The following is a 13,913-nucleotide window of genomic DNA, read 5'->3' as shown; positions in this document are numbered from 1 at the left end:
TCTCAGCTTGGCAACACCTTGTCCTTTGTGTGACCTGCCGTGGCTCCAGCAGCGAGCAGAGTCTACAGAGTGCAAAAATAAACATCTCTAAGGGCCTGTGGAATTTGATGGCCTCTGCAGTATGGGGTAGACATGGGCCGAGGGCCAGGCCCTGTAGGTGAGCCTCTCAGCAGCCCACGTTCGTTTTTAGCCACTCGGCCAAAGCAAGAAGAGACAGCCAGCCTGGCAGTGAAGTTCTGTTTCCAGGTTTGGCCCTGTCTGGTGTCAGGACCTGGCCCTGCCCCCGTGTTCTCAGTGTATCTCATTGAGATATATTCACTTAGGCCTCTGTTACCCAGGTAATGGGAAGGCTAGTTAATCTGTTTTGACAGTGGCTAAAAAAAACAAAGAAAGAATGGGTAATTTCTTGCCCCCATTCCTCAAGCTCCCTGGGCCCCCTCCCCACGTGACTTGAGAAAACATCCAGAACTCAAGAATTGGGGGTGTTCGTTTACTAAATATTTACTGAGTGCCATTTTCTTCCAGGAACCATCCTAGGCACTGAAGCATTAAGGGTCCCTGCTCACAGGGAGCTCACACTCTGAGTGCAGACCTAATTTCTTCTGCTTGCACTCTCTTTTTTATATCTTTATTTATTATTTGTTTATTTATTTATTTATTTATTTATTATCTTTCACCACCCCACGTGGCTTGTGGGATCTTAGTTCCTGGAGCAGGGATTGAGCCCAGGCCCCCAGCAGTGGAAGCACAGAGTCCTAACCACTGGACTGCCAGGGAATTCCCTGCCTGTACTCTCTATGAAACACAAGTTCTCCACAACACTCCGTGACTTGAGGGGTTAACCTCCAGCCAACTGAAATATTTCACTCGGCTCCCCTTCCATGTCAACAACATGGCAGGAGCAGTGATTACAGTGTAAGGAAAATGTTGTAGAGACAGGCAGCACTGTTCTTCCATAAAAGGTTCTCTGTCAACTAACAAAACGACTCTGTGAAATGCATCTCAAGCTCCAAGTTTCTCCTCTGTAGCCAAGAAGCCTCTGATATAATGTAATCTGATTTAATGATTCCATATGCTGTTGAGTGTAAAATTAGAATTAAAGAGTTCTGCAAGGTCACTGAGTTAGACACAAAAATTTCTTCCTTGAACCCCACAAATATTGAGCACCAGTTTTATACCAGACATTGTGCTAAGTGCTGGAATATTCAACTACATGTTGTATTTTTTATCAAAGAGGACTAGCTACAGCTCAGGCCTATCACTGCTTTTACTTGTATTTCCAGATAGGAGAGAAAAGAGCTGTATTTTTGCAGAAAAAGGTTACTGGGGGCAAGCTCCTTGTTTTGAATTGCACTGTCAACAAACTACTGGACTCAGGAGTAAGCATTTTTCTGATGTTGCCTAGAATCAGCGACTCTGGATTAGGAACTGACAGGGTGAGAAAGAAGCTTGCTTTCTACTCTCTGCCTCTTGTGAATCACAAACTGTACCTTTTTCTCCTTTTCTGTAGACCAAATGCCATATAAATCACACTGATGCTTATTCTACATCTTATGTAAAGTATTCCTATCCTCAAAGTCTCATAGACAATGTAGAAACGTCGGCAGCTTTATTAGCAAAGGTTAGTGTTTCAGTTTAGTGCCAAAAGGTCCTGTCAGACATCCAAAAATTTCTGGTTGAAGTCAGTAATTATTTACTCCCCTGTTACCAGAATCTGTCTGAGGACTAAGCAGAGAGAAGCAGAAAGGGAAAGAAAACCAAAAAAAAAAAAAAAAAAAAAAAAAGCAAAGTATTTCTGCGCTTAAGAACAATATATTTTTAATTTTTTTTTTTAATTTTGGCTGTGTTGGGTCTTCATTGCTGCACATGGGCTTTCTCTAGTTGCAGAGAGCGGGGGCTACTCTTCATTGAGGTGCGCAGGCTTCTCATTGCGGTGGCTTCTCTTGTGGAGCACCGACTTTAGGCGTGCAGGCTCAGTAGTTGTGGTGCACAGGCTTAGTTGCTCCGCAGCATGTGGGATCTTCCTGGACCAGGGATCGAACCCGTGCCTCTGCACTGGCAGGCAGATTCTTAACCACTGTGCCACCAGGGAAGTCCCAAGACCAATTTATTTTTTTCACAACATATGTGTAATATCATTGGGCAACAAAAATAAATAAGTCCATATGCATTAGAGGGCATCCCTAAGACCCAGAGACTTCAAGTGGAAAAAAAAGTTGGGTCCCTGAGCCAGAGACTATCTAAGCCCAAGCAGAGAGAGAAGGGGTTTCTTTAACTTCTCCCCGACTTTCAGTTGTTTTGGGGGCTTGAGTTTGCCTCTGGATAGAAGTCTGTAAGGCTCAGCTGGAATACTTTTCTCCACTGTTATAAAGGCTGTGCAGAAAAGTGTTGGAATTCCCTCACAGCAGACCTGGAAGATGGCCCTTCAATGCACATCCCCTAGGCCAGGGTGTTCAGTGGGCCCTTGAGTCCCGGGTGGGTAGAAGCAGACATTTAATCATTGGTAAGAGGGTGTAATAAAATATCCAGGGGCTGGGAGGCAAGGTATCTTTCTCTTTCCCAAGAGGTTTGTATTTCACCGTAGCATTTAGCAAATATATGCCAGGCACTGTTCTCGGTGCTGGAGACACAAGATCGAACATAATAGTGCTGGCTTCCACCAGGAGGGAGCTTGGAGGCCAGTGGAGAGCAACAGGATGCAGAGGTTAAGACCACAAGCTTTGAACTTAGGCCGAGGCTAAATCTTGGATAGTTAGAGCGTTCTTTATATGTAAAACGGAAATTATAATACCTCCTTCACAGGGCTGGGATAAAGATAAAACGAGAAGAGGAAGCAGCAGTAGATGGTGCATACCAGCTTTTTACCTGCACCTACTCAGCTATCCCAGGACCAGCTTGAGGCTGAAGAAAAGGCAAGATCCCAGAGATCACGACAGACCTCACTGGTCTCCTCCCAAAGAGAACCTCCCACATGCGGGTACCGGAAAGGCTGGATACCTCAGTTATTAGAGGATTTTGGAGATGGAGGTGCTTTTCCAGCGATCCATGTGGCCCCGTATCCCCTGAATATGGGACAAGAGAAAAAAATGTCAAATGCACTGGTCATTCAGGTGGATGCTGAAGGAAAAATTAAGTATGATGCAACTGTTCGACAGGGACAGTCAAAAGACAAGGTCATTTATAGCAAGTACACTGACATGGTTCCCAAAGAAGTCATGAATGCAGATGACCCAGACCTGCAAAGACCTGATGAAGAAGCCATTAAAGAGAAAACAGAAAAGACAAAGGTAACCTTAGAAAAATCCTTTATCACAGAAGGTTGCTGCAGCCATGCCAGTCCGAGCAGCAGCTGATAAACTGGCTCCTCCTCTGTATATCCAATACACACCATCTCAACAAGGAGTGGCTTTCAACTCTGGAGCTAAACAGAGAGTTATTCGAATGGTGGAAATGCAGAAAGATCCAGTGGAGCCTCCAAGGTTCAAGATGAATAAGAAAATTCCCCGGGGACCACCTTCTCCTCCTGCACCTGTCATGCATTCTCCTAGCCGAAAGATGACCATGAAGGAACAACAAGAGTGGAAGATTCCTCCCTGTATTTCAAACTGGAAAAATGCAAAGGGTTATACAGTTCCATTAGCTAAACGTCTGGCGGCTGATGGAAGAGGACTGCAGACAGTTCACATCAATGAAAATTTTGCAAAACTGGCCGAAGCCCTCTATATTGCTGATCGGAAGGCTTGTGAAGCTGTGGAAATGTGAGCTCAAGTAGAGAGAAAGATGACTCAAAAAGAAAAGGAGAAACATGAAGAGAAACTTAGAGAAATGGCCCAGAAAGCCAGGGGGAGAGAAGAGCTGGGATCAAAACCCATGTGGAAAAAGAGGATGGGGAGGCACGTGAGAGGGATGAAATCCGGCATGACAGGCGAAAAGAGAGACAGCATGACTGGAATCTTTCCAGGGCAGCTCCAGATAAGAGGTTGAAACTGCAGAGAAATGAAAATCGAGATATCAGTGAAGTCATTGTTTTTGGTGTGCCCAACCCTCAGACTTCCAATGAAGTTCAGTATGACCAAAAGCTCTTCAACCAATCCAAGGGTATGGACAGTGGTTTTGCAGGTGGAGAAGATGAAATTTACAATGTTTATGATCAAGCCTGGAGAGGTGGTAAAGATATGGCCCAGAATATTTACAGGCCCAGTAAAAATCTGGACAAGGACATGTATAGTGATGACCTAGAAGCCAGAATAAAGACTAACAGATTTGTCCCCACTAAGGAGTCTTCTGGTTCAGACCGTAGACAGAGGCCGAGAAGGACCAGTTCAGTTTGAGGAGGATCCTTGTGGTTTGGACAAATTTTTGGAAGAAGCCAAACAGCACGGTGGCTCTAAAAGGCCCTCAGATAGCAGCTGCCCCAAGGAACATGAGCATGAAGGCAAGAAGAGGAGAAAGGAGTAGATACTTTCTTCAGAGTGAATGAACTATTATTCCTAACCCTAATGATGCAAGTCATATGGGGGAACACTTTGTAAATGGCCAGGATAAAAACCAAATCTGGGTGTCAGAGCCCAGCACTACTTTTTATTACAGGAGAAAGGGGGGAATGCAAAAATTCTACTTTGAATTATTTAGTTTTTTTAAAGAGTGGGTTGTGTTTGTGCTTCTCCCACCTTTTGGCATTTATAGAACATACTGCCCCACACATGAAATTAAGGCCACTTCTTTTCGAGTGACGTTAGCACTTTGGGGTTAATATTTTGTCTAAGAGTGACTGCTTACGAATAAAGTTACCCCAACCACAGTGAGTAGAAAGAAGGATGTCCACATATTGGAACTGTCCGGCCAACTGATCTTTGCCCCATTGTGCTCTGTTTTAATTTGGAGTGGGGAAAGCAAGCTCTTGCTTGGTGCAACTATTTGTTTCCAATAAAAACATTGAGACAAAAAAAAAACAGATAAAATGAGATAACATATGTATAATAGTGAATTCAGAGCCTGGTGGATTAAGTGCCCCCAAATAGTAACTGTTGTTACTATTATTGCTGTGTGGCTTCACTGGCCCAGGAGTCAGAGACTTGAGTTCTAAGTACTGGCTGGTTCCTCTGTGACAAGACTGCTTTGCTCCTGGGTGAGTGTCCTTTAGAGGGAAGCCGGTTGTGCTGAATATTCTTCATTTTCTAGCTGGAATGGTTGATTTTCTTGCCTGATGTCTGAAGATTAGACCTTTCTGACGAAGATGAAGTGCTTTTCCCGTTTCTTTCAATTGAATTACCACATTAAAACTAGTGACTGTTATTTATGCTTTTAATTTATTTTTTATGACTTGCTGGGGTTCTCTCTGGTGAAGGCAGAACTTATTTCATTCATTTATTAGACACTGATAGAGCTCTTACTCTGCATCAGACATTTTGTGTGTCTGTGTGTGTGTTGGGGTTTGGAGATGGTGGAGAGAATTGGGGGAAGAGACAAGGATGACTTAAGATTGTTTCTGTTCTGTGGAGTTAAACAGGCCAGTGGTAGAGAGAGACATTAAATAGATAACAACAGTGTGTCTGATAAGGGCCAGGAGGGGTATGTACAGAGAGCTCCAAGATTCTGTAAAAGGGAGATAACTACTTTGAGGTTGGAGGTGGGGTGGAAGCAGTTGAAGCAGAAATGATAAGTCAGGTGGGGAAGTGGCGAAGGAAGGAATTTCAAGGTAAAGAAAACAGCATGTAAGAAGCTACTAAAGCTTGATTTTTTTCAGTGGGTTGAAAGAAACATATAGTATCATGGGATAGGTGGGAGTGGGATGATGGGCTGGGAATGAGGCTGATATCTGGCTACAGATATGGACATATATATGGGCTGAATACGGGGCCAGACGGTCCTCAGCCAACAGGTCATGGCTGAGGACACTGAGTTTCCATTATCAGAAATAGTATCTCTCAGTTTCCCTCTTGTTTCTACAGAGACAGGAGTGAGTATCTCAATAAAGAGCTTCAAATGGGACACCCTAAGGGGTACAAACGGTGTATGATTAAAGAGTACTTTCCCACTGTAGAGGCAATAGTAGAGTCCATTTGGAAATCTTCTCTAGTAAGTTGTGGTAGGGTTGAGATTTGCTCATATGATGACACAGATGTGAAAAAAATAACAGCTTCTTTGTTGCTATAATAAATCTAAACCTCTTCAAAGCCTCTATGAAGGCAAGAGTGGGGAGTTCATTTTGATTTTTATGTCCTGTCTAAAAAACCTTTGCCTATCCCCCAATTATGAAGATTTTCTCCTATGTTTTCTTCCAGAAGTTTTTTTTAAATAGTTTTTGCATTTATGTTTAGATATGATATTTCGAGTTAGGTTTTGTGTATGGTGTGAGGTAACACTAGAGAGTCGTTTTCTTCCCATACAAATAAATGTGTGGGTCTATTTCTAAACTCTCTATTCTGTTCCACTAATCTAAAATACCAATATCACTCTTGATTACTTTGGTTTTAGAACAAGTCTTTGAAATCAGTTAGTATAAGCCTTCAACTTTTGTTCTATCTTTTGAAAATTATTTTGGACTTTCTAGGTTCTTTGCATTTCCATATGAGTTTTAGAATCAGCTTGTCAGTTTCTATTTTTAAAAAAAGGCTGCTGGACTTTGTTTGGGATTTCATTGAAACAATCAACTTGGGTAGATATGACATCTTCTCAGTCTTCCATGGAATGAGCAGGCTTGCTCGCTGTCTCTCCCTCTCTCTCAAGCCTTTGTAAATTTCTCTCAGCACTGTTTTGTAGTTTTGAATGTACAAATAATGCACATACTATGTTAAAATTATTCCTAGGCATCTCATGGCTTTTGATGAAATGCCTAATGTAAAGTGGTATTTTTAAATTCCACTTTCTATTTGTTCACTATGAAACTGTGTACAAGCCCCTGTGTCCTTGTCTTTTGAAGTAAAACTCTGACTCAAGAGTTAATGATTGGGAAATGTGAAGATGTAGAAATAAAGAATAGCTGTTGGGGAACTGGTAACAATTTAGACTACAAATCTGCCACAGAGCAGAATCACCAAACTCCCAGTTCCCTGAAAGCTACAGATAAAGGCCTGACACACATTGCTAAGGTGCTTTTATAGGAAGCAGACCCCCACCAGATGAAAACTGCTGACCGCAAGAACATAGACCCTAGACTGGTTGAAACCAGAAGGTTGATGATGCTTGAAACTTCATCTTGACGCCAACCAATCCAAGAATTATCCACGAGCTGATCACGCCCTGCTGCTTGAACACTGTAAGACTCCTCGCTACTTCCTCTAGGGTGGGACACCCAGTTTTGAGGGCATTAGCGCACTGTGGCCCCCTTTGCCTGGCAAAGCAATAAAAAGCTATTCTTTTCTGCTTCACCCAAAACTCTGTCTCCGCATTTCTGTTCGGCACCGGTGAACAGAAGCTGAGTTTCAGCAACAACTACTAATATGTAGAAATACAACGGACTAAAAAGGAAAAATAAATTTCAGTTCACCAAAATTAATAGTTTCTGCTCTTCAAGATGCACCATTGGGAAATGAATGGGCAAACCACAGAATAGGAGAAAATATTTGCAATACATATATCTACAAAAGACTTGTATCGAGAATATACAAAGAATTCTTGTATCTCAATAGTAAGATAAACAACCCAATTAAAAATGGGCATGATATTTGAACAGAGGCTTCACAAAAGAAGATATATGAATAGCTAATAAAACATGAAAAAATGGTTAACATAATTAGTAGTAAGGAAAGTACAAATTAAAATTACAATCAGACTCCATTACACACTGGAGCTCTAATATGTTACGGTAATATCATACAGCCATGTTGAAAAGCAGTTTGGCAGTTTCTTCTAAAGTTAAATATACATTTACAATACAACTCAGTAATTTCATTCCTAGGTATTTACTCAAGAAAATGAAAACCCATGTCCATAAAAGACTTGTATACAGATGTTCACAGAAGCTTTATTCATAATGGTCAAAAATCGGAAACAATCCTAATGTCCATCAACAAATAAATAAATTGTAATATATCCATAAAACAGATTACTATTTAGCAGTAAAAAGGAATCAAGTACAGGTATGCACAGCAACCTGGATGAATCTCAAAACATTATCATAGGGGCTTCCTTGGTGGTGCAGTGGTTAAGGATCTGCCTGCCAATTCAGGGGACACGGGTTCGAGCCCTGGTCCGGGAAGATCCCACGTGCCACGGAACAACTAAGCCTGTGTGCTACAACTACTGAGCCTGCGTGCCACAACTACTGAGCCTGCGCATCTAGAGCCCGTGCCACAACTACTGAGCCCGTGTGCCACAACTACTGAAGCCACCGCAGTGAGAAGCCTGAGCACCGTAAGGAAGAGTAGCCCCCGCTCGCTGCAACTAGAGAAAGCCCGCGCGCAGCAGCCAAGACACAATGCAGCCAAAAATAAATAAATAAATTTATTTTAAAAAATTATCATAAGTGAAAGAAGCGAGAAGCAAAATAGCCCATATTGTGTGATTCTATATTTATGACATTCTTGGCTGGCAAAACTCATCTACATCAACAGAAAGCAAACTAGTGGTAATGCAATGCTGAGGTTGGTGGAGATTGACTGCAAAGCAGCGTGAGGGAATGTTTGGGGTGATGAAAATGTTCTATATCTTGATTGTGGTGGTTTTACATGAGTGTGTACATTTGTCAAAAGTCATCAAAATGTAGACTTAAAATGGATGTGTTTTATTGTATGTAAATTATACCTCAATGTAAAAAAGTTGCTAGCAGGTTTTGCAAGTTTAAAGTAATGTCTTTCATTTAGTGCAGTCTTTTTTGAATCAATAAGCAGCCAAATTGAAGGTTGATTTCTGTATAAAGGTCATTTCTCCCCTGTATTGTGTTCATCCCTCCCTCTCCTGTATGAGTGGTTGGTTTAGGGGAGAATTCATGTGACCTCATGGTAACAGTGGTGGAGATGGTTGGCATGCAGATCCGTGAATTCTCATTGGCCTAAGCAGAACTGCCGCTAGTATTGATCACTGGGCATCCTGCTGATGAAACTCATCTTGGTGGTCTCTAGGTAGTGGCTTCTCTCCTCACTGTGTACTGTGATGACATATCTGCTGCTGGTGGAACTTGTAGTTTGTACTCTCTGACTGTCCAGCACATGGGGAAATTCCTCACCTTTTTTGTTGTAGTTCTTGAGGATCAGCCACGATTTCCATTTGGCTCAGGTTATTGGCCACAGAGTCACTTTCCCCTTGGCCCCAGCCCTGCCTCTCATCTCTTAGCTGTCTTCTACTGAGAACATGAGAGAGCCTCAGATCACTCCTGCGCCAGACTGGTGATGAGGGACAGTCGGTGGACACTGTCCTGGCTTTCTCTCTGCCCAGACACATCACAGGCCAAAGGCACCCAGTGAAGCAGTGTCTTCTCATTGTTACCCATGGGACACACAGCACAGGCCTTCTTACTGCAGCTTCCCCCTCAACTTCTCAGGTTCCTATGTCTTCTCTCTGTCACGTACCTACCCCTAGTCAAGGCTCTAGGGAGTGGGAGACATGATCCCTGAGATATCTGGGCAGCTCATCACCCTTACTTTAAAAAAAATTTCCCCTTCCTCTCTTGGTGTAGGCTTCTGCTCTCCCTTTCTGTGTGGTGAGAACTTCCTCTACAACACAATACTGTGACTTCTTACTTATATATGGATTTATTCTGGATGGGACCCATTTCCTTGTTCCACAGAGCAATAAACAATAAGCATAGTCTACCAGGTATCTTAGATATTGGGGAAGAGATACTTAGCAATCAGCCAACTGGTTTAAAGTTTAGACATCAGTAATTTGACGCCCTGTTTTTACAGATTAGGAAATAGTGGCAGAGAGGAAGTGATTCATGCAGGATCATACGACTAAGTAGTGTCACTTGGACCCAGTAGTCTTGAATCTCACTCTTGGTATCTTTCTGCCACACACCTCCACTTCTCTTATGTCTGCAAACCAATTTAAAAAGTAAGGATACTGCTAAAGGTTAAGGCAATGGAAATAAGCAGAAAGGATCGAGGAAGGAAAGAACAATGGAAAGACAGTGTTGGGAGCCCACCCAAATAAGTGCCTTTTCTCCAACTGCAACTGTAAGAAATGTGTAGATTTTCTACTGATAGAAGGGATCACCTCAGAAAACTATACTGAGGGCAATGTGAAAGATTTGCCCTACAAATGGAGTGCCTTACTGGATGGGGATCGACCGTTAGCAAGAATTCTTTGCACATGATTAGATTTTTGAAAGCAAAGAGGACAAAGTGAAATTGAAAATATATCCCAACCTGTACTGTTTAAGGAGTAACCTTAGAGGAACATCATAATATAGAGCCTCTTTTGTTTCAATTTTTTTTTTCTGAAGCCAAAATGAGATGCAGAATGCAATTATATTTTATTTTATTTTATTTTATTTTATTTTATTTTATTTATTTATTTTTTTTTTTGTGGTACGCAGGCCTCTCACTGTTGTGGCCTCTCCCGTTGCGGAGCACAGGCTCCGGACGCCCAGGCTCAGCGGCCATGGCTCACGGGCCCAGCCGCTCTGCGGCATGTGGGATCTTCCCAGACTGGGGCACGAACCCGTGTCCCCTGCATCGGCAGGCGGACTCTCAACCACTGCGCCACCAGGGAAGCCCTGCAATTATATTTTAGTGGTTGGATGTCAAAATAAAATAAACGGAAGGCTGCTTAGTAAAATGAAGCATTGCACGATGGAAATTTACTTTCTTTGCTTATAGTTGTAGGTATTCTCTTAATTCAGTGAAGACTTTTCCATTATATTTGTGTCGTATCAGGTGGGTTAATTATTTACAGGAGGCTCAGGCTGTTATTCTAAGGGAACCACAGGCTGCTCCAAAGTCTCCAGGAAACTAGGTTAGCCTTGTTTAACCTGTGCATCTCTTCTGAATACATATAAATCTATTACATGACCTGTTTTGAAAGAAACTCACATGTTGTTTTGTAAGCAGCGGTACAACCCTGAGTTAACCTGGTGGTTAACCTCCCCTGCCACCCCCCCACCCCCTGCTTCCTTTGGTCATGGTCACTCACATGAATGAGTGCTTAAGCTTTACCATGGCTTGTTGACAGAAATGCCCAGTAACAATTTTGAAATCTGGAGGGCAGATGGGCAAGTGCACTGTCCAAAATCCACCAGAGCTACTCATCCCTATTTTGACTCAGATACAGTGTTGTCAGGCGAGTCCCTTTACTTCTGAGAGTTTCAGCTTCATCATCGTGGAAGGGGGGAAATCATGCCCATCTCTGAGGCTTGTGAGGCTCAAGAGCAACTATTCATGAGGAATTATTAGTAACAGTCTCGCATACTGATGCTTTCAGAGAAGTCCTTTCTCCCCACCCTGGAACCGTGTGAGGATGTTCCCTGTTCTGTGGTTTACCCAGCTTGACTCTAACTTACAACATACCTTTGCTCACTATGCTGTTACTTACATTTTTTATTTGGATTTATGCAATTATCTTTTTTTGAGAGACCCTCACCAATAAGTTCTGAACTTATAAGTTGTGGGAATGCCAAAGGAGGTTGTCTAACTGAAACAAATAAAAATGGAATCATCTGGGGATAGCGGAGGCAAGGTAAAATTTAATGATGTTAAATATCTTTTAAAGAAACAGAACATTTTATTTTGCCAAGGGCTTGTTACCCTGTGTCTTCTATGGGATAACCACCTAATTTTCAATGTGCAGCATCAATAAATAATATGGTTATTTTTGGTCCTGGAGAAACCATACAGAAGAGATTTTTGTGCTCATATTTATACTACAGGAGTAACCTGAAATATTTATTTCAGAAAATTATATATAAAATGGTATTGAATGCAATTTTATTTTATTTTATTTTAATTAATGGACTTTATTTTTTAAAGAAATTTTAGGTTTACAGAAAAATTGAGCAGAAAGTACAAAGAGTTCCTGTGTACCCTTTCTCCTTCCCCCACCAATTTCCTCTGTCGTTAACATCTTAGCTTAGTGTGGTACATTTGTTACAATTGATGAACAAATATTGATACACTATTATTAACTAAAGTCCATAGTTTGCATTTGGGTTCACTCTTTGTGTTCTACAGTTCTGAGCTTTGACAAATGTATAACGTCATGTATCCACCATTATAGTATTCTGCAGAATAGAATGCAATTTTGAAAAGGAATCTTAATTATACCATCCCACCTAAATTTCTTTTTGCATATTCTTCCCATACTTTGTGAGTTACAAGTATACAACTTTTACAGAAGTTTTACATAGCTTCCCTCACATTGTACACACAATTTTAGAGTCTTCTTTTTGCTGTAGCATTGCATCATAAACGTTTTCCCATATTACAGTATTTTCTTCTTCTTTATAATTTTAAAGGATTGTCTATTATCCCATTTGTTTGACGTATCATAATTCTCTAGACATTTCCCAGTTGTTGAGCATTTAGGTTGTTTCGGTTTTACGTTATTCATAGCACAGCTATTATTTTTTTCCGGTAGTATTCAGCTTCTCTTAAGTTGTTTTCTTGGGATAACTTCCCAGAACTGAGATTACTCTTCAAAGAATATGAATAACTTTCTAATCCTTGATCCATTGCCCTATGTTGCTTTCCAAAGGGCTGTTGCATAGCACTGCCTGTCTCACAATTTTTCAACAGCACTGGGCAGCACAGACCGAGGATGGTCTCACACTGTCCATTTATGGGTAGATGGCTTTATAATCTTACACTGAAGACAGTTTAACCTTGGGGACTATTTTAACAGAAAAACCTCTGAAGAGGCTAGGACTATAGCCAGCTTTCTAAGCTTTGGCTTTTTCACTTGTACAATCGATCCTATCATTTCGTGACACATATTTGTGTCCAATTGGTGAGTTATTACATTGTGTGTGTTTGTCCGCAGGTGCTGGTAGAATCGCCAGTGCTAGTCCTATTGAAATTGCCAGAGTGCTAGATGTCAAGCATGCCATAAACATGACTCACATATGGCTGTTCAAGAAACTTTGATTTATGGCAACACAGTATAGGCAGAAGTGGAAGATCTTATTGCCTAAAGGAGTCAGGCAGGTGTTGTACATGAATGAAACAGCACAGGGATTGGACAATACAGGAGGTCAGAGGCAGGCTGAAGGGGCCGTACAGGCGTTATCCAAAGGAAGAGTGCCATACTTGACTCCAGCTAATGGCTGCCAAGAAGGAATGCCAGACTAGTATCTTTAGCGCTCTCAGTTTTTCAAGAAGACTTGGAAATCTGGATTTTTAGATATCTTAGCTGGTACAGGCTGCTATAACAAAAATCTCACAGCCTGGGTGGCTTAAACAACAGACCTTTAGTTCTCATAGTTCTAGAGGCTGGGAAGTCCAAGATCAAGGAGCTGGCACATTCAGTGTCTGGTGAGAACCCACTGCCTGGTTCATAGATGCCATGTTTTACTGTGACATCATACGGCAGAAGGGGTAAAGTAGCTCTCTGGGGTCTCTTTTATTTTTTTAATTTTTTAAACTTTGCATCCCTTGTTGGATTTCTAATATTTATCTATTTATCTATTCATTCATTCGTGCTGTGCCGGGTCTTAGTTGCGGCACACAGGATCTTAGTTGCGGCACGCGGACTTCTTATTTGCGGCATGCATGCGGGACCTAGGTCTCCCACCAGGGATCGAACCTGGGCCCCCTGCATTGGGAGCACAGAGCCTTACCCACTGGACCACCAGGGAAGTCCCCTGAGGTCTCTTTTAAGCGGGCATTAATCCCATTCTGTATACGCAGGGCCCTCATGACCTAATCACTTTCCAAAGGCCCCTACCTCCAAATACCATCACATTGGAGAGTAGGTTTCAACATATGAATTTTAGGGGAACAAATTCAGTCTATAGCATTAGGAAAATCTCATATTTACAT

At 41.9% G+C, this 13,913-nt stretch overlaps 1 pseudogene across 1 annotated transcript; it reads left to right on the top strand.

The window, feature by feature from the left end:
* The first annotated feature begins 2,843 nt into the window (after positions 1–2,843).
* On the top strand, positions 2,844–4,458 carry LOC307052903 (SNW domain-containing protein 1-like; annotated as a pseudogene). Its single transcript has one exon. The product of its transcript is annotated as an SNW domain-containing protein 1-like (transcript).
* The last annotated feature ends 9,455 nt before the right edge of the window (positions 4,459–13,913 follow it).

Source organism: Hyperoodon ampullatus (genome assembly GCF_949752795.1).
Source record: "Hyperoodon ampullatus genome assembly, chromosome: 1".
NCBI lineage: Eukaryota > Metazoa > Chordata > Mammalia > Artiodactyla > Ziphiidae > Hyperoodon > Hyperoodon ampullatus.
The sequence above is the reverse complement of the archived record's forward strand: the minus strand, read 5'-3'. Positions and strand labels throughout refer to the sequence as shown.